This window comes from Carya illinoinensis, chromosome 4, assembly GCF_018687715.1.
Source record: "Carya illinoinensis cultivar Pawnee chromosome 4, C.illinoinensisPawnee_v1, whole genome shotgun sequence".
Lineage (NCBI taxonomy): Eukaryota > Viridiplantae > Streptophyta > Magnoliopsida > Fagales > Juglandaceae > Carya > Carya illinoinensis.
Window position 1 is genome coordinate 8,218,893 of NC_056755.1, and position 22,277 is coordinate 8,241,169.

At 31.9% G+C, this 22,277-nt stretch overlaps 1 pseudogene; it reads right to left on the reverse strand.

The window, feature by feature from the left end:
* Positions 1-20,222: 20,222 nt before the first annotated feature.
* Positions 20,223-21,411, reverse strand: LOC122308045 (annotated as a pseudogene).
* Between the last annotated feature and the right edge of the window lie 866 nt (positions 21,412-22,277).

Sequence of the window (22,277 nt, forward strand, 5' to 3'; positions counted from 1 at the left end):
GGCACAACAATACCATTAATTGTTTTTAAATCTTCAAATGATTTTGGCCCTCTAATGTGGTTCAGTAATATTCGCAAGTAATATCTTTCACCTTCAATTGGATTTGCACTAACAATTCGCCCTATAACATTTCCTTTCTTTCTTGGAGTCCAAATTTTATATTGTTGATTCCAAACGAATTTTTCAGGAAATTCTTTGTACAATAAATTGTGTGCATTTTGATCAATTTGATTTGTTAAAAAGAATTCAGTTAACATTGATTTTGTTGACAAATCTGAATTTAAAATGCTGTTTAAATTTTCTTGTGCACGAAAAGCTACTAAATGTTGATTTTCAAGGTGTAGATGTAAACTATAAACTGATGGATACATTTCGTTAAGTGCAAAACCATATATTCTCCATGTAGCTTCGGGTGGTGTAATCCATCTACCTGATTGAAATTGTTCAATTTCATCAATTTGTTGATTATTTTCGTCGTTGATTAAATTGAAAGCGATACGATCATGTCCTTTGTAAATATATTTATACAAATATTTGACAGCTTTAATTGTAGAACAAATTTCAACATTTATATGACAATTAAATTTTGAAAGAAGATATGGATTATATGGTACAACCCAACGATTATCTAAATTTTGTCCTCTAACTTTCACAATTGTTCCGTCATTAGAACGTTTGTATAACGGAAAACAATCAATTCCAACAGTTGTTTTAGATGTAAATTTTTTGGGATATTGATTTTTGCAAATTCCATTTTTTTTCATACATATATTAGTTGGATTCAATATTCCGCAAGGACCATGCATCATATGTTTAACAACACTTTTATATAAGTGTACATTTTTTGTTTTATCAGGTATTTCTGCTGAAACAATTTCATCGAAAGATTCAGGTGCATAAATTCGCCAATCTTTTTGTAGTATTATTAAAAAATGAACATGTGGTAAGCCTCTTTTTTGATGTTCAATTGTGTAAACATATGCTGCAACTTTACCAAAAATTTCTCGTTTAAATAATTCATTTTTTAAATCTTCTAATTTTGCTTTAAATATTCGTGCAATTAAATCAGGACGATTTTGAACTTCTTCATGTGGTTTTAATTCATCTAAAATTTCTTTCCAACTTGGATTACATGTCATAGTTAAGAAAATATCAGGTTTGCCAAAACGTTGAACTAATGCCATTGCTTCCATATATCTTTTGCGCATATCTCTTGGACCTCCAATAAAAGATGAAGGTAAGATAATTCGTCTTCCAATTTTGGAGGCATTAGTTTCTCCAATTGAAATACTATCAACAATACCTTGATATATATCTGATCTAATTTCTTGTTGTTTTGAACGAAAATAATTTAATCTTGATGTTTCAATTTTAATATACATGTCAACAACAAATTGTTGTAATAAACGACCAGATAATAATAAAATTGATTTGTTATGTTGTCTTATTTGTAATTTGAAACAATAATATTCACGGCATGAAATTGTTGGTTGTTTCTTCTTCTTCTTCAAAACTACAAAAATTATGGAAGAAAATTTAGAAATATAAATATATAAAAGTTTAAGATAACAAAATTAGAAGAATTAAAATTAGAGTTAAATATAGTTTGCCCCCTCCGACTATCATTTAATTCACAATTATGTATACCGGAGCTGCTTTCATTGGACTTGCGAGATGTATGGAAAAAATTTGAAAACGATGTGAAAAGAGAAATTTTCGTGGGGATAAAAAAATAGGAAAGCAGATCAACCAACCCCTTTTGTTTTCGAGGGAAATGCAGACGACAATGTTGTTGATGAAGTGAAGGGTAATTTTGTTTTTGCATTGAAGGAAATACACGTGAAAAGCACACAAATGACATTTTCGTTCGATTTAATGCTTGTTGTAGATGGAAGAGGGCGATTGGGATGTTTTGAAAATAAGAGGGGATATTTTGATGCAATCAATAATTTTAGGGGTACCTTGTAAATTAAGTAATAGTTGGAGGGGACAAAGTCTAACTCTTAAAATTATTATTACCTTTTTCTTCAGTTCGAAATAATTCCTCTGCATTACTTGATTTGTGTAAATCATTTAATGTTGATGTTTGATTGTTTAGCAATATTGTTCCTTTTTTTATTTTTTCAATTCCTTCATGCCAACCAGAATCACCAAGAGGAAATAATAATGGATATTGAAGTGGATCATAACAACCAAAATAATATTGAACAATATGATTTTGACCTGTATGACTGAAAACGATAATATTTCGATTTGTTTCTTCTACATAATTGTCAGATTCAGTCCAAATAGCTGCAACTTGCGATACTGATGGGGTATTATAAACACGTTGATCTAATCCAACGTCTGATCTTATGTGAATTACATGATTTTCGAGATTTGGAATGTTACTCAAGTTTCGAAAGAAATGACTATATGGATTAATTCTGAGTATATCCATCAATTGACTAATAATGGAAGGATCTAATCTTTCTGCATCATTAACACGATTTTCTAATTCATGTTCAGTATCATAAAAGTATAGTTGCAAGTACGAAGGATATCCATCTTCGGGAATTAAATCATTAATGTAATGATAGATTTGTCCTTGAACTCTAAATGTATAAATTCCTCTATTTCTTCTACATAAATTTGTATCAAACTTAACTCCAAATGATGTGAAGGCAAATTTATTATTATATGTACGCACGTATGTACGAAAATTTTCAGATTTGTTTGAATTAGAAGTAAATAACTGATATAGTTCATTAGGAATTTGACTAAACGCTAACGATATTGTTCCATCTGCACAACAAAAATTGTTTGGTTCATGATAAAATTTTTTTGCTCCACAATATTTACATGACGGTACTAATGGTAAATAACTTGATTCAAGAATTATAGTGTGTAATATTTGTCTAAAACAAGGAGATCTTCTTTGTCGTTTTCCTATATTAAAAAAATAAAAAACAATATTATTAAAGATAAGATATTAAATATTAATGTAAAAATTAACGAAAAAATGTGTTAGTTTGTACATTACCTAAATTGGAATTTGACGTTCTTTGAAAATTCAATTCATCTTCATTTAGATAATTAACCTATAAAAGCATTTTTTAATATTTATTGAATAGAATGAGAAAGGAATTAAAGGAAATATTTCTTTTAGTAAGAAATTGTTATGAATAAACCTGATTGGTCAATACTGAAGTTGACGTATTGTTATCGATGTTAATTCCAGAAAAGTTGGTATTCGAAGACGATCCAATTTCTCTTATACAAATCCCTTCATTGTTGTTTGAAGAAAGAGATAGGACATTCTGAGACTGTCTTTGCCTTCGCATTTCATTATGTCGAAGATTTTTCAACTCAGCATATCTCTCTCTTCTTTTTTGACGGATTTCTTCTTTTTTTTGGTTTGATTGGATACTATACCAATTTTTTCTTCGTGGATTGTTTTCACTTTCTTCTGGATTTATTCATAAAAGAAGTTAGATAAAAAAAAAACGGTGTTAATAATGTTTAAGTATATTTTAACATTTAATAATATTGTCTTACCGATCGGCATAAAGTTATGAAAAATTGTAAAATCTGTATCGATTTTGGTGCGTAATCTAAAAAAAAATTGAACATAAAAAAATGAAAAAAGTAAATATTAACATAACAATCATATAATATCATCAATTTATCCTAATTATAAGCGCACTTATATAAACATAAAAGAATTGAATAATATTTTTTCAAATGAGAGAGAAAAGAACGTACCAGGAAGTGGAGCACAAACAGAGGAATAAAGTAGACACAGCAAATTGATACCAACCAGATTGATGAAGAGCCAAACAAAAGCAAAAGCAACAAATCTGACAAAAAAAACATACATAAAAAAAAATTATTCTTATGATAAATAAAAAAGATGATATAAATAATTTCACTATTTATTGGGAAAAAAAAACTTACAAGCAAAGAATTAATGTATTGAATGGAATTTATTATCAAACATATTTTTAATAAAATATATAAAACAAAAAAAAATAAAATAAAATAAAAGGCTATAAAAAAACCACAAATAAATGGAAATGCTATTTTGTTTTATTTTTTTTATTATAATGTTTGTGTTAATAAATTAATGTTTATCAAATTTTCAAAAGTTATCAAACAAATTTTGAAAATAAAAAGACTAAATACTATATTTATGTATAAAAACTCAATAACCATAAGTTTGAAGTGATAAATAAGTATATAATTATTTTAAATACAATATCCAATCCATACATTCCACTTAGACCCTTCTTGTTTACTCCAGAAAGCAGCATCAACTGTATACAAGCACAATATCTCTAAACATAAATCAAGATAATGTTTTAAAACACTTTTACAGCCCTTTTTTGCCATCACCGTCATTCCGATTTCTTAAAGAACTTATTATTGCTTAATCCCAAGAATCAATTGGTTTGTTAGCCCTATTGGATTTTTCTTTTACATCTTTTGACCAATTTTAGCTAGATGTGTAACTCCTACCAGCAATATTTGGTTGGCCGCATAGAACAGTCTTATCTCTAATATTAGTTTTAATCTCTGTACTCATTCCTAAATCACAAACTAAATCCTAATTATTTCAAGCAGCCCGATTAGTTTTCTAAATTTTTGTAGCTATTGTTGATTTGCCCCCATTGATTTCTACCAATTAAAAATATATGATCAATTGGTTTTTTTAATGCAAATGAATATGATTAATTGGTTTTTTTCAATATTATATGTACTAATAATATTAATGACAGATCTTAATTAATTTCAAGCTGCTGGATCTTCATTAATTAATTCTTTATTAGCTTGTTGAATTCATGTTCCATTCTTATAATATTGACGCTGAAAGCATTTGCGGTGGATTCCTGAAACGGCCATGATAAAAAAATTTTAAGAATTAAGGAAAGCCCAGACATACAAAGTACGTAGTTTTAATTTCCACATATATACACAATAATATCCGACCATGCATGCAATCAGAAAGGTAGAAGCGAAATGGGAAAAAAATATATATATACAAGTACTCGATCAGAATCGCCATGCACCCTTCGATAGACAAGATCTATACATCTTTTTCCTTTGCCGGTGGAACTATAGAATAATTGCATGCATGTTCTTTAATAAGATAATTATTTAATTAAAGTTTCGATTGTTTGTTGAAAATTCCATTTCTAGTCATGTGCAAGACACACACACACTGCATATATATGCATGTCAACTTGTAATTGGATAATTATTTTGAGCTGGAACATTAATATTTGTTAAAAGATCCCCATGACTCTTCTTTTCCTTTCGATGATCCCTTGGTTGGTCTTCCTTCAGCCAGCAGCCAAAAGGGAACTTGATTATAAAATCCCACTTCCCAACTACATAAGTACGTGGCCTTTTTGCATCCACGGATCAGCAGCATGAGCTGGTATTGTTAGGCAGCCATTGCTGATAACATGAATGCATACGTCACTGATCATAATATCTCTTAACATAGTCAGCCCCATTTCCCCTATCACATAGTCAACCCCAAGCCAGCCGGCCCCCTCCGAAACGCAAAACGGCACCGTTTTAACCAAAAAATAAAAAAACCCTAGTGGTACACTATAAAACCATCCTTATACAGTCCGCGCCCCACTTGGTCTTCTTCCAGATTTTTCAGCTCTGCCTCTCTCTCTCTCATCCTACGGTTCAGTCTTCAGCTCCTCTCCTCATTCTACCTCCCGCTTTTTTTATCTCTCTCTCTCTCTCTCTCTCTCTCTCTCTCTCTCTCTCTGTTTTAGTCTTTTAATCCTTATAAGTTTGTCGCAATTTTTTTTTAAACATACAAATCTGAGGTTGTGGTTTTAAGATCTGCACAAAAAAAAAAAAAAAAAAAAAAAAAAATTGTTCCCTTTCATCTATATTGGCTTTGTGTTTTTGGTTCGTATAATTTTTTTTTTTCCTTGCCTCTGATTTGATCTATTTTTCAGATGTGTAGAATTTTTTGTTTTTTCTTGCGGCTTGAGTTGGTCTACTTTTCGTATGCTGGATATTTTTTTTTCCTGCCGTATCAATTGATCTTCTTTCCAGATCTGCAAAATATTTTTTTTCTTTTTGCGTTACATTTATATTCGCTTCTACACGTCTCATCTGTGTAGAAGTTTTTTTTCCTTGTCTGAGTTGATATAGTTTCATATCTGGAGAATGAATTTTTTTCCTTGCGTTTCATGTATACTCACTTTTGATATGTTGACATATGTAGAAGGAAATTTGTTTTCCCGTCCGTTTGATTTCTTCTATTTTTATTTGTTGTTGTTTGGCGTTTGATGTAAATTAGATTTGTATTCTTCAGATCTGAACAACAATTTTTTTTCTTTCGATCTATGTTCCTAGGGTTCATCTGTTTTCGATTCAATTTTTTTTTTTTCTTGCCTTTCATTCCTACTATTTTTTTTTTCTTGTTGGGTGTTTGATGTATATTAGTTGTCTTTTTCAGATCTGCATAGCAAATTTTTTTTTCCTTCTGATCTTTAGCCTAGAGCAGTCTTTGTTCCATGTACCTCACGCTCACATGCTCTCTCCCTCACGACTTTTCCACCACCTTCGTGCTTCTGTGGAGCCACCGTCCACAACCCTTCATTTTTCTTCTTCCCCTCTTCTCTTTTAGTCACCGTGGGTGCTTTCTCACCATGGCCACACCCACAACAAAATCATCATCGCTTTAACCACGTAGGGTTTTCTGTTGTTTGTCTTTAGGTTCTGTTTCTTTTGTTGGGTTGTGACCCGATGGCCCTCTTGCCGCCATCATGTCAAGGTCACACGGCATCACCGTATGGTTGGGTGCATCGTGGTTAGACAGCACGGCAATCAGTTTTGGATTCTATCCAGACAAAGTGGGAGTTGATGGGTGAGAGTCTTGGTGTATTCAGTATCTATTTATTTATTTATTTATTATAGATAGGAGTGGGTGAGATAATAATATATATTATATAATATTTTATTTAAAATAGTAATGGAGTGGGTGTGCTGATAATAATATATATTATATAATATTTTATTTAAAATAATGACGGAGTGGGTGTGCACGGTAATTAAATTTGGATTCTTTCTCGACAGGAGTGGGAGTTGGTGGGTGAGATGATAATATATGAGATGATAATAATATATATTATATAATATTTTATTTAAAATAGTAATGGAGTGGGTGTGCTGATAATAATATATATTATATAATATTTTATTTAAAATAATAATGGAGTGGGTGTGCACGGCAATTAAATTTGGATTCTTTCCCGACAGGAGTGGGAGTTGGTGGGTGAGAGTGAGTCGGTGAGATGATAATATATATTATATAATATTTTATCTAAAATAGTAATGTAGTGGGTGTGCTCGTGCATGACTGCGAGCTGCCGTCGATGGCAGATCTGAGGGACAAATGAGAGGAAAGAGATGTAAAGAGAGATCATCCATGCGAGGGAAGAGAAAGGGACTACAGGCGTCAGGCTTGGGGAGGAGGAAGTACTTGGTGGTGGAAGAGACCAGATAAGATCATATGTGCGTAGGATTATTTTTGAAATTTTATTTTGGAATGAGTTTTTTTTTTTTTTTTTTTAATTGTTGAAAGGGAGTTTTTTTTTTTTTTTTGACTTTCTCGGTTGCATTTGTTGTTTGGGTGGGTTTATTTCACCATCTCGTGTGTATTAAGGAACTTTGTTTGAGTTTTTTTTTTTTTTGATGGCATATTATTGGGTTTCTCGGTTGTATTTGTTGTTTGGTGGAGGAACTTTTATTTCTTATGGTTATTTTTCGATTTTTAGGTTGGATCTATTATTTATTGGCTGTCAAGGTGAGGAATAACTTGGCTTTATTTTTTCACTGTTAATTGTGTTTTTTTTTGTGTTCTCAGAACATATGAAGAAATCAGAGGAATCACGACATATGCATATGCAAATCATCTAATTACACACTGTAACAACATTCATACAATATAATTCATCTTTGCAATACTGAGAGAAACAACAAGAACATACCTAGAATTGATGAGATTCACGATTAACTTCGTCCAGGATGTTTTTTTTAAAAGGTTAGAATACAGAGAATAGATAGCTGAAGATACGGAATGAAAGAAATATTGACATTTAAATTTCAATCCGATTGCATTTTATCAGACAAAGTGATAAGCTTTAACTGTAAAAAGACATTAAAATGAAGCCGCGAATCAAAACGACACTAAAGATAACAAAGTGGACAATAAAATTAAGGGGCAAAACAGGAAATAAACAGGAAAAGTTAAATCAGTTGGTGGGAATGGAAAAAGACCAAAAGGATTATCGGTAGAATAAAAGTAGAATGGAAATAACCGTAATTGTCAAATAAAACTAAGGGTAAAATTGGAAATATAAATGTTGGACGAAAATACTGTTCTTAAGCGATTCGCACTTTATATATTAGTATAGATATAGATATATATATATGTGTGTGTGTGTGTGTGTGTGTGAAAAGTCTTTTCTTGTGTATGTAAGGACTTGAAAAGGAGTTTACACAAAAGCCCCACACCGGACAAACTAGAGTTTTTTAAGTGTAGAATAAAAGAGGATAAAAAAGTAAAGTCACATGTTTAAATGGTGTGAAGAGTGTGGGGCTTACGTTTATAATTGTTTCTTAAAAAAACTTATTTAGTATTCATTTTCTCATCAATCCATAATGTTGTATTAAATGATAAGTTTACAAGTAAAAAATAATAAATAGTATATAATTATCTAATGTTATATCATAGAATGACGAGAAGATGATAAGAATTGAAATTATGAATAGTATTACTCGACAAATAATTAATGATGGAAATAAAATAATTAATCCACCTAAATATATTTAAGACGAGGATCTCATTAATTGGAAATCTACGAGTCCATTTGTGTTTTTTTTTTTCGAAAAAAAAAATTGATAGACTTGATATCTCTGGGCATTTTGTCTCCTCTAATACCTGCTAACCGTAAGAGATTTTTTGGATATCATCAGGTCTCCATATCACTAATGCTCTTTATTTGAAGATTTTTTTTATTCAAATTGGGTCAAAGATGATAAGCTTAAGTTATAAGTATGCTAAAAATAAATTTAAGTGGTAAATTTCTTAATAATTTTTTATTAGATGGAACTATTTTGTAATGATGGTAATTAATTATATCTTAGCTAGTTTCAATTTATTTCATCTCATCTCAACATCCAGATACCATTCAATGCTCGGTTTGAATACAAGAAATATCTTATCTCATCTCATCATTACAACTTTTCCAAATTCCTACACAAAATGTAATAAAAAATTCAATTTTTTCAAATTCTAAAATAATAATAATATATTAAGAAAAGATTCTAATAATATTTAATTTAATATTTATTTTATTTCAAATTATCTCAGTTCAACTCACTATTCAAACGGCAGATAAGTTTAACATTAATTATTTTGAGATCTTTTTCCTCTTCTCTAACCAAAAGTACGTTTGAACTGACTTTTTAGAAAAATTTAGAAAAGTTGTCTTAAGTTGATCGCATGCTAGACAATTGCAGCAAAACTTTTTCCACACCGAAGAAATTAGAAACTAGTTTAGAATGGATGCTTTTGGACGAATCTCGAATTGTTTCTCTTTTCTTTTAATTTTTTAAAATATATTTATATATATTTTAACAAATTCCATTACAATAGTCGATATTTAAAAGCATATGACATGACAGCTTTAAGTCTTCTACAATACGTGTTCTTTCAGATCATTCCAAAAACAACACTAAATTAATATTACCTCCGGGCAAATGAACTCAAATCGTGCACCATCACATCGTCCAGGCAGCCTACTTTTCAAAAATATAACAGAATGGTTTTCTAAAGTAGATATTATTGTTTGCAATGAATTCAAGTTTTCTGCAATTGCTTTGATTGATTCCGGAGAGGATTTTAATTGTATTTGTGAAGGTTTAGTTCCCACCATTTATTTTGAAAAGTCCACTGAGAGATTATTCTTTGCAAACAAAGCTAAGATGAAAATAAGCTATGAGCTCAACACGGCTCATGTTTGCCAAGACAATGTTTACTTTAAGATTCTCTCTGTGCTTGTTAAAAATATGACTCATGATGTCATATTGGGCATGCCATTTCTAGATATGATTTACCCATTTCTTTCTGATAAAGATGGGATTACTACTGATCCATTTGGACAGAAAGTTAGATTTAAATTTGCTTCAAAATTTGAAATTGATATTGCTAGAAATTCTCTGTCTTTGCTTTATGCTAAGAAAAAGCATTTGAATTTCCTTCAGCAAGAAATCAAATTTAAACATGTTTATGATAATTTAACTGATAAACTGCTTCAATCAAAAATCGAAGATTTTCATAAAACTTTGGTTTCTGATGTTTGTTCTGATCTTCCCAATGCCTTTTGGTATAAGAAAAAGCATGTTGTTTCTTTAGCTTATGTTAAAGACTTTTCTAAAAGAATGATTCCAACCAAAGCTAGACCTATTCAAATGAATAGCAAAACTTTGGAGTTTTGCAAAACTGAGATTCAGGATCTTCTTCATAAGAATATCATCAGGCATAGTAAGTCACCCTGGTCGTGTGCTGCTTTCTATGTCCAGAAAAATGTTGAGATTGAGCGTGGGGCACCCCATTTAGTCATTAATTACAAGCCTTTGAACAAAGTTTTAGAGTGGATTAGGTATCATATTCCCAACAAAAACAATTTGGTTCATAGGTTAAGTAATGCAGTTATTTTTTCTAAGTTTAACCTTAAGTTCGGATTTTGGCAGATCCAAATTAGTGAGTCAAACCGGTATAAGACTACTTTCACCACCTCTTTGGACACTATGAGTGGAATGTGATGCCATTTGGCCTCAAAAACCCTCCTAGTGAGTTTCAAAACATCATGAATGATATCTTCAATTCATTCACCCATTTCACCATTGTCTACATAGACGATATTCTTGTTTTCTCCAAATCTATTGATGAACATTGGAAACACCTTCAAACATTTCTGGATATTATTAAGAAAAATGGACTTGTTGTTTCTGCTAAAAAGATTAAATTGTTTCAAACCAAGATTAGATTCCTTGGTTATGACATATTTGAAGGCAAAATCAGGCCCATTCAACGAGCCATTGAATTTGTTGACAAATTTCCTGATGTCATTCTTGAAAAAACACAACTTCAAAGATTTCTTGGTTCACTCAATTATATTTCTGATTTCTACAAGGATATGAGAAAACAGTGTCCCTCTCTTTTCGCAAGATTTCAACTCCATCATATTCCATGGACAGATGTCCATACCAAATTGGTTCAACAAATCAAGGCATATGTCAAAACTCTTCCTTGCCTTGGTATTCCTACTTCAAACAGCTTCAAAATTGTTGAAACAGGTGCCTCTGACATTGGTTATGGTGGCATTCTGAAACAAATAGTTTCACCAGGTTCTTCTGAACAAATTGTTCGTTTCCATTATGGAACCTGGAATCATGCACAGCATAATTATAGTACTATTAAAAAAGAAATACTATCTATAGTACTTTGCATTTCAAAGTTTCAAAGCGATTTACTTAACCAAAAATTTTTCTTGCATATTGACTGCAAATTTGCTAAATACGTATTAGAAAAAGACGTTCAAACCATTGCATCAAAGCATATTTTTGTACAATGGCAAGTTATTTTAAGTGTATTTGATTCTGACATTGAATACATTAAAGGTTCTGATAATTCAATTCCTGATTTTCTTACTCATGAACTTTTGCAGAAAACATGAGCAAGAAAAAGAAACCAATTTTACCAGTTTCAACCCCCCCACCAGTTTTAACCCTGCTTATGCCTTCAGCATCTTCTCTTGCTTCCTCCCCACTGGAGATGGTCAATAGATTCACCAATCTAGGACACGTCCCTAGACCAATACCACCTAGTTCCTTTGCTTCAACCTTGGCCATGCCTTATGACCTGTATGCCAATCCTCTGGCAACGGTGAGGCCCGGGCCCACAAACAGATTCCTTCATGCCAATAAGGCAGAATATTTCAAGAAATTTTATTTTGTTAATCTGTTTTATATTGAGAAATCAATAAAAACAGATACATTTCAAATTGCTTCAAATTATTTTCCTCGTGGCTTTCACTGGATTCCTGAAAATCCAGCAAAAGACCTCAAGTTTTACCTTGGCATCCTGCTTCATACAGGATCCATTTCAACCAAACCGATCAACTACAAAGTTGATCCTTCAAAAATCATTTTCCATAATTGTTATTTAATTTCCGCGATGACAGAAGAAGAATGGGGAACCCATCCCTCTACTTCCAAAACCATCAAAGGAACCAAAATTCAATATAATTACTATGATTATATTGAAGCTTGGTCTAGATTCCCTCTATTTCAAACCCCAGATTTTCAACACTCTTGGTTCTTTAACTTTGACAAGAAGTGCAAACATTCCTTCCCCCTCTGGTTTCAAAATTGGTGGCACCATTTCGGCCCCATTCCAGATATTTTCCTTGATAGTCTCCAACCGACTATCAAGTATTTCAATATTTCAAATTCACCCAAGATGAAAGGGCCTGATGCTAAATTTCCTTACCTACTCCATTTCTGCACTAGATACAAGATTCCTTAGATCTGCAAATGGCAGTATGAGAAAGTTAATGACATCTTGGTTCGTCAGTTTTTTGTCAAGTGGTGGGATCGTTATCCCTACACTAATGACATTGTTTCATATGTTTCAAGAGATTTTATTCTAGTTGTGCCTAATCTAAAAAGCACAGAGGAATTCCCTTCCCCTTCTTCAGGTTCAAAACAGGCTTTAATTACTTATACAACCATCCTAGAGATAAGTAATTCACCTACAAATTCAAAAAATTCTTCAAAGCAGAAAAAAGCTTCGAAGAAGAATTCAAAAGGTTCAAAAGATTCAGAAAGTTCATCTTCTTCAAACAAAAAGTCTCCATTGGAACAATTGAAGAAGAAAGATTTAATACAACTGTTAAAGAAATCCATCAAGGATGAACTCAACATCAATAATTTAGCTGAAGAATTAGAGGCTTCCTCCACAGCAGAAGACTCTGATCCTTACAGTAACACCTTTGGACATGATTTTGAAGACTATCCCCCATTTTTGGGAGATGACTGACTGTCGGCACAAACCGACAATGATTCAACCGCTCTGAAAACCACAAAGGAGTCCAGGCGGCATCCCACTTGCTTCAACTTTCGATACAATAAGACAGAAATGCTTTAGGTGTAGAAAGATGCTTCAACTTTCGACGGAAGAAGACAAATGTACTTTTGGCCAAAAGAAAAATGTTGAATAGTAAAAATCACTATTCACTGTTTCACCCGTAATTTAAGGAAATTTACTATTTGTAAAAGCGGTTCCTTCATCTATAAAAGGACTCTTAGTTTCATTTGGTAGGCAGAGCTCATTTGATGAAAAAACAGAACTTCCCAATACTCTCCTGCTTTCCCCTAGTTTTCCCCTGTTTTCCAAGTTCTCAGTTTCAATTTATTTTGTAAGTTTACATTTATAATATTTTACAAAGTTTCATTTCATATTTTATTTACATTTCTGTATTGCATTTCATGCATTGGACGGCTCAGCCGCCACATAATTTTCTCACGTTTCAATACTGATGTCTTCATTCTCTTCTATCTTCACTTGCTTCCGCATTTATGGTATCAGAGCCATTTCTGGTTCTGGTTGCTAATAGATTCACTTCATCTTTGCCTCTTTCTTTTCTTGATAATTTCTGGAAACACTATGTTTTCCTTATCTAGTTTCTTTTCTCCAACCTATTGTACGCCACCGTAGTCGAATACAACATTCGGTAAGTCTCTGGATTCCCGTGTTACCGTGTTAGCCTAGGTTTGGAGTTTGAGGGATAAAAAGGAATTGAGCAATCGCATTGTTGTTGTGGCCCTCCAGTATGTGCGAGTCCATGCAGCTAGGAAAGGGTAAAGACCTAGGTCTAGGAAGGACCTGAGTTTTGTTTCAGATTTTACCAAGATGAGCAAGATGTTTAGATGTAGTTCATCTATTAGTTCTAGATCAGGTTTGCTACCTGATATTATTAATGAAGAAGATTGTGTAATCGAAGAAAATGATTCAGTCAGTATTGATCAATGGCATCTGCCAAAGATCAACACTGATTCTCTTTATCACCGCACCTGGTTTCAATCTAAATTCAACAGTGAGTTCAAGGTAAAAACCGTTGAACAAACTTTTGCTGTTTCAAAAACACACGAACAATGTGTTTTATTTCAAAAGAAAATGATTAATTCTTTTAAAGAAAAATGATTTAAATTTATGTAGATTGCTTCAGTTCAGATTGTTATCCGACCTTTAATTAGGAAGGGTATTAATGCTTCTGTTCTTTTATGTTTACGTGATGGAAGATTCAAAAAATTTGATGACAGTGTTTTAGGAGTAGTTCAAACTTCTCTTATCGAAGGACCTGTTCATTTTGATTGCTATGCTGATTTAACTATTGACTTGTTTGATGAAAATGTTTTATCCGTTTTAACTTTGAATATTTTGACATCTGGCTTTGATATGGTAAAAGGTAGTATACCTATTGCTTTGGTTTACCGCATCCATTACCGAGTCTTAAGTACTAGCCTTGAGCCAAAGGCTAAGATTTAGTCTCCAAAGAACCAGACCCTTCTGATGCATAGCTCGACCTCAAATGCTAACATCAGAACCCCCAAAATGCTTTTCTGGAAAGACATTGACTTACCAGAAGAATGGATCCTTAAACAAGAACTTCCCCCTGCTGAAGTTCTTCCAGAGGACCCTAATATTAGTTATATTCAGCAGTATCTTGATGGTACTGTAAATCAGGGGGAGTGGGTCTTGAATACCAGTTCTTCATAAGACCTATGGGGTTAGGTCATTTCGAATAGAGCTTGGCAAGTTCAGGTCTTTCAATCTGAAGATCCTAAAAATTGTTTTGAATTAAATCAATTTTTTGAATTAATGAATCATCAGAAAAATCATCAATAGTATGCACAGAAAAATTATCAAAATCAACCCCTTTGCTGCTTTTGTCAAGAGGACAGGTAAAGGGTCGTTCTTGCTTAATCTGAGCAAGTAGTTGATTAATTTTATCCAAAGTACTGGCCGGCGTGAAATCAATTTTTGGCCTATTCTCTGGTAAAATAATCAAAGGTTTTTCAACCATTTTTAAACTGGTTGAGGTAGGTTTTTCTAAAACAAGTTTTTCAACCTTGTCCTCAATACGGTCAAGTTGTTGACCTATTGTATGGAGAGTCTGGTTGACAAAATTGTTTTGTTCAATAATCTTTTTTGTTTCAAATAAAACATTGTTTTTCAGATCAGGATCCGAAATTTTGAAAGGTGAAGCCTTGACTTCAGAATTTTTTACTGAAACAAGGATGGTTTCTAAAGGAGGGTGGCTGGTTTTAACAACAGTCCTACCCTTTTTTTTTTTAGTAAAACTAGTTTTTAAAACATTCAAAGAATTTTTTGAATTATCCTTTGAAGCATAATGATTTTCCAGAAAATCAAAGAAAAATATATGCTTGTTGAGAGCATACATCTTTTCTTTCCACTTTCTTCTAATCTTCTGTTTCTCAGGAATAGAAAAAGTCACATGATAAGTTTTTCGCGTATCACGGTTTTCAGCAGAATTGAGCTCATTAAACAGAGAAACCATATCAATATCTAGTGCTCTGTCAAGCACCATTAATTGGTGATGAATAGGAGCAACCATATCAGAAGCTGTTGGTAATAAAGACGAAGTATCTTCACTAGCTTCTTCCTTTATGGATTTTCCCTGGCACTGAAGATCGTCCTTGGTTGAATAATAAGTAGAAGTAACCTGTGAATCAGTTGAAATTCCTTTCAACTTTAAATCCGAAACGGATGGTTTTTCCTTTGTAGGAATTTCCCTAATTAAAATCGAACGAGTGGGATCTTCAGGATCCCGCAAGTATCTTTTGAGATTTTCATTTCTTTGATCTTGGTCCGAGTTAAAAGAGGATCTAGAACCAGCAAAAGAATTTCTTCTTTCGTTGGTAATCAAGGGTTGGTCAAAAGAAATTTTTATAATACCATCAAGATACTGTTGAATATAACTAATATTAGGGTCCTCTGCTAAATATATAATTACAGGTTAATAAGCTTTTTTCAATTGCAAAACACTTCTATATTCCATATTCCATCTGTTTTATTCAGAGGTCATTGTCTTCATGGAACTATAAAATATACCATAAATTTACTTAAAAGTAAGTTTATTTGCTATTCCCAATTTTTTTCAAGCTTTCTCAAGGAACTACATATCATTATATATTTGTTTTAAGTTATCATTCCTTCACCAACTTGTGTCCCAATCACGGGCTTTGATAATCCCAACAACACATTTTTCTGGCCCAAAAAATAAAGATTAGAACTCAAAGGTGAAAATAGTCATACCAATCCAAGTCGCAGATTTCAAAGTTGAGATTGGCTAAGTTTACAAAGGGAGTTACTATAAAATTATATTAGAAATTAAAACAAATCAACTTTAGAATCTAACACAATCAAATTATAAAATAATTTTTTGTAAATTGAACATTTTCCTTTGAAGTTATGATATTGGCAAAAAGAAGAATCAACATATTGACTACTCACATGGTTTATAGTTCATATTCGGTTTGTTGGTTCTACACATACATCTTACACAATAAAACTTATATATTGTCATGGTATAACGTGATTCAGAAAATTATAATTTTTATTATTATAAAATAGATATACATGACATATTACTTTAAATCACGTCAATATATACATTTTTTTATTTAGTAGCCAAAAAATAAAAAAGGATGGTATCAGCTGCATGCATGATATTCTTTCTAAGCTCTTTCAAACTAGATATACCAATCATTCTTCGCATAAAAGACCAAAAAAAAAAGTTAATGTTTTGAGTATTTTTTGCTTACACAATGGACAAAGATAGAGCTGCAAGGTCCGTCATGGTACAGTGCTACTTCAATCCATGATAAGTAAGAACATCGTACAAAAGTAGATAAATATTTTTGCACTTGTATGAATTATGGCATCTCCCAGTTTTAAAAATAAGTATAGCCAAAAGGAAAATTCCGACTTAATTAATTAATTATTTATTTATTTTGATTAAGTACTTAGTTTTTTTAGTCCACAAAACAAATGTAGAGATTAAAATTAATAGCATCACTTATTTTAATGAGACTTGATTTTGAATCGATGCATTGTTCTTGAGAAATTCTACTTAAAATTTCTTCTGAATCTGTAATCGAGGATTGTTTGATTTGTGTCCCGTTAATGATATGGAAACTCCAACTTGCAGATTGCTTGTGTGTAATCGATTGTAGAAATGCACATTCTATGTCAATTTATCCATGAACTCAATTTCTTGCTTTCCATGCTTTGAAATATGAAATTGCAGGCTATTCGTAGTCGTTTTTCGTTTTACTTTTCTTTAGTGTTAACTTGTTTTGGGCATTTATAGATGAGTAATGAGAGGAATAAGCTCCAAATCTATCAGGTTTAGCAAGTCTTCTGTAAAACAATAGATCTAGTGAAGAAAAAGTATATTTTTTCACACTTCTTCACACTTTCTTCCTTTTTTTTTTCTTTTTTTTCTTTTTTATAATAAAAGACCTACTTGATACTTATACATTTAAAACTTGTATATATCATTATTCCTTATTAGGTGTTCTCCCTACTCTCTATATTACCTATAAGAGTAATGTTAAGAATAAGTTTTAAGTATACAAATTTTATACAAACCTTTTATAAAAAAATACGTCATATCAAGGAAAAGTATTTTTATACTTTTCCACATACATTCTTTTATAAAACTGCGCACCCCATTTTCAAGATTTGAAGAGAAACGAGAAACGAGAAACGAACCAATCTAGTTGCACATACTATAAATGAAATGGGATAACTTAGAACACATTTTTATTTTTATTTTCCTGAAAATGCTAGTTTGTCTCCCAAAAGTGCATCTAGTGCATTATGCTATTTTTTTCTTATTTTTAAATGTTTACAAAAGTTACTACTAGTGAATTTGTACGTCTTTTTTTAACATTTAAAGTTACCATGTGCCACTCCTATTGGCAATTCTTTATTGAAGAACAATCATTCACCTTCTCTTTTATTGAAAATTTCGACTAAGAGACTAGTAAATGGTAAGTGTCCAATCATTCTGTAAAAAATTGACTCGTTTGGTTATACAATTATTTTACAAAAAAAAAATTCATATTACTTTACTACTATTTATTATAAATAGTTTATTACTATTTACAAATTAGTTATTACTATTTTATTATTATTCATAAACTATTTCATTATTATTCATAGATAATTTAAAATACTCTTAACATCCAAACATAGATGAATATTTCATAATTGTATAAATAATAGTAAAATAGTTTGAGTTAAGATGTTTTATTAGGTTTTAAAAAAAGAATGAAAAAAGATTGAATAAAAATATTATAAAATTAAGAAATTATTTAAATATAAGTTTTTAATATTATTTTGATTTTAAAATTTGAAAAGTCTGACGCTTTTAAAATTTAGGGACGAAGGCTTCTCATTTTTTCTTTTCATCTCCACTTCTCTCTCTCTGTTACGTTTTCACCCTTCAGCCATTCCATCCCCTCACTGTGAGCAACTCTGCCTATTACCATTTATATTGAAAAAAAGCATGCATGATTAGGCCATCCATACATTAATCTTGTGGCAGTTGTTGAGAACAAAACAAAGTCCTTATAACAATATTGGATAAGACTAAAAAAAAAAAAAAAGAGTTGATTAGGAATTAATTAATATCAGATTCTATTAATTTGGCCCTTTAAAATCTCTTAATTCCCTCTTTGATTAGTGGTTTTGGGCCCATGAAATCTACTTATAATCTCACTACTGGCATTCAGCATTCCTACAAGTTGCTTGTTAGGATGAAATTAATCAGGCCAATTAAGAGATCATAGACCCAGTACCATGGCTTGCACATTCACTCAAAAAATATATATTTTGTGTGTGGGTCATGGGTGCATCCACGTTTCAACGTGCTTAAATTTATTGGGTTAGTGCATGGGCATCATGTTGGGGAGATGTTTGTGTTTGTCATGGGCATCATGCATGTCTATCAATTGAAGTTTGCCATTGGATAGCTAGATCCCCTATGGAAGTATGACATGAAAAAATAAATTATTACGAATAATCTTATAAAGAAGATGGTTTTTTAATCCAACCCAGAGACATAGAACAGTTTTTTATTAGTCCCAAAACATGCCTAGGAGACTTTCATGGGTAAGAACTAATTAAACAAATTAAAATGGAGTTGGGGGAGAGAAAAAAAGGAATGAAGACAAAGCAAGTACTGATCATCGAGAAAACTAATTAAATTGTATTGTGATAGGTTCGTGTAAATGAGAATAAAAATACTCACGAAAATATCCTCTTCGGGTGAGGATGTACCACAGTTTAACTGGAATAATTTTTCTCCCTTTCATTGATAATCCATGCTGCTTAAATTGCAGACCATATACATGAAACTGAAAAAAAGAGTAAGTCGAAAAACAGAGGAACATCCTAAGGCCACTACCAGTAACCGACGCCTAACAAATGAAATAATGGAAATGGACTCCACGTATTACCGAAATAAAACGCAACAGAAAGATAACATTAAGCTTAAATAAAATGACCCAGTCCATGCACGTTGCTAAGACCCAATGCACGCACGCATGCCAATACGTCGTTACGTCCCATTTGCGTTTCCCGTCAACTTCCTCCCAAATATATATTTGGGATTTGGTTTAAAACTTCTAGCTAATCGACGTGGCTTATCATATTGGATGCAGCGTATTCTCTTTACATCAAAATGAGCTCTATATATTTATAGAAGAGCCAACTGATGAGATAGATAAGACAAAACTAGAATAGGTGAACTAGCATTTCTAATAGCGCGCGGAACTTCTAGCTAGTTTGAGTTCAAAGGGTATGTTTGCTTTGTTGCTAGCATAAAGGACATAAAAAAAATATATGATTTTTTTTGCTTTACTGTTAATTTTGAAACTGTAGTGTGAAAAATCAGAATGCAATCGAGAGCTGCTCAGAGGAGCTGAGACCATAAAATGTATATGTTTGCATGCTTCATTCTACCAAAAGATCATATATATCATATACAATCCCTGTTCAATCATACACTCATGGCATTATCTTCAAGATATATTCAACCAAAAGATTAAATTATATATGTAGCCCACAAGATGAAATTGGGAAAATACTGCGTCTAAGAAGTTTTTATTCGCCTTAATATTGAAGACGATAATAATGGCTCAGTGTCTAAAGACGAGGCTATGCTGCTGTCCTTACTTGCAATTGTTGATGTAGAAACAACATTATACTGATCGAACATTTCATTCTTGAGTACAAGTACCTCTTCCAAGTTTTGCGGCATTTGCAGTACCCCCTCCAACTCTTTTGCCACCTCTTTCATCGTAGGTCGTTTCTTTCCACTCAAATTCAAGCACATTTTCACAAGGTTGGCGACTGCAATAATCTCTTCCTTCTTAGCTTCCTTCAAAACTCGATTATCAATAATATCAAACAAATTGTTTTCTTCCATTGAATTAAGGAAATATGTGGCTAGACTTTTGGTTTCTAGTGTCCGTTTAGAAGAAATTGCTTTTTCTCCTGTTAAGAGCTCAGCTAGGACAACACCAAAGTTATAAACATCACTTTTTTTCTGTAAACTGACTTGATTGGAAATACTCAGGGTCCAAGTATCCAAAAGTACCATATACTAGTGTGGTCAGGTGAGTTTGATCGATAGCGATAGATCTTGAAGTCCCAAAGTCGGCCACTTTTGCTCTATACTTCTCATCTAAGAGTATGTTTGTAGTCTTGATGTCTCGATGATAAATAGGTGAGGAAGCTGCTGAGTGCAAGTAAAAGAGACCTCCTGCAACTTCTGTAGCAATTCATAATCGCATACCCCATGTGAGTGGAAACTTCTCATTTTGATCATCAAGATAATGAGCAAGAGTTCCATTTGGAACGAATTCATAAACTAACAGAGGAACTTCTGTCTCCAAACAACAGCCAAGTAATTTAACCACATTCCCATGATTAATTCGTGAAAGAATGACCACTTCATTAACAAATTCTTCCAGTTTTTCTTCATCAATCATCACTGATCTTTTTACTGCTACAATTCTTCCGTCCGACAACATGCCTTTGTAAACAGTACCTTGTCCACCTCGGCCAAGTATTCTATTTGAATTAAATCGATCAGTGGCCTCCTCCAAATCCTTTGGACTAAACAATTTGTTGCTCTCAACATGGACATGATCACTTAAAGATAGTTGTAGTTGTAACAAGAGTCCAACATTTCGTTTGAAGAACTTCTCTTTTTGTTTAATCATCTTCCTTTTCTTTATAAGTTTGTATGACCACCGTCCACCAAAAAGCAAAAATAATACGCCAAAGCTTGTACTAATACCTGCTTACTCAATGGAATAAGGAATACTTTAGGGGAACTTTTGAAATGCAACCTAGCATCTCAAGTAAAATAGACAATCATTTACACACTTCATTTTGCATTCTTCAAAAGAAGTCTATCTTTCATCTCATAAAAAAAGAAAATTTTATACACTTCATTTTCATCGTTCTTTCATCCCACTAGTGAGATAACAAATGTATCAACCTTATATAGTGAGAGGATAGTGTAGTAATTTACAACATTACTCCATAAAAGAATATGAGCAAAACATTCGGCATGCATGGGCCCGGCCCATGTGCCACTCCTATTGGCGATCCTTTATGGAAGAACAATCATTCACCTTCTCTTTTATTGAGAATTTGGAGGAAGAGACTCGTAAAATGGTAAGTGTCCAATTATCCCATAAAAAATTGACTCGTTTGGAAATAAAAACTATTTTCAAAAATTTTTATATTACTTCATTATTATTTTTATATTACTTCATTATTGTTTACAAATTATTCATTAATATTTTACTATTATTTATAAATTATTTTACTATTATTTATAAATGATCTGAAATACTCTTAACATCCAAATATAGACAAATATCTTATATTTGTATGAATAATTGTAAAACGGTTTGAGTTAAGTTGTTTTATTGGATTTTGAAAAAGAAAAGAGAAAATATTGAATAAAAATATTATAAAGTTAAGAAATTGTTTAAATATAATTTTTAATATTATTTTGATTTTAAAATTTGAAAAGTTGTATAATTTGTCAATAAACCGACTCTTTTAATATTTATGGAGGAGGGCT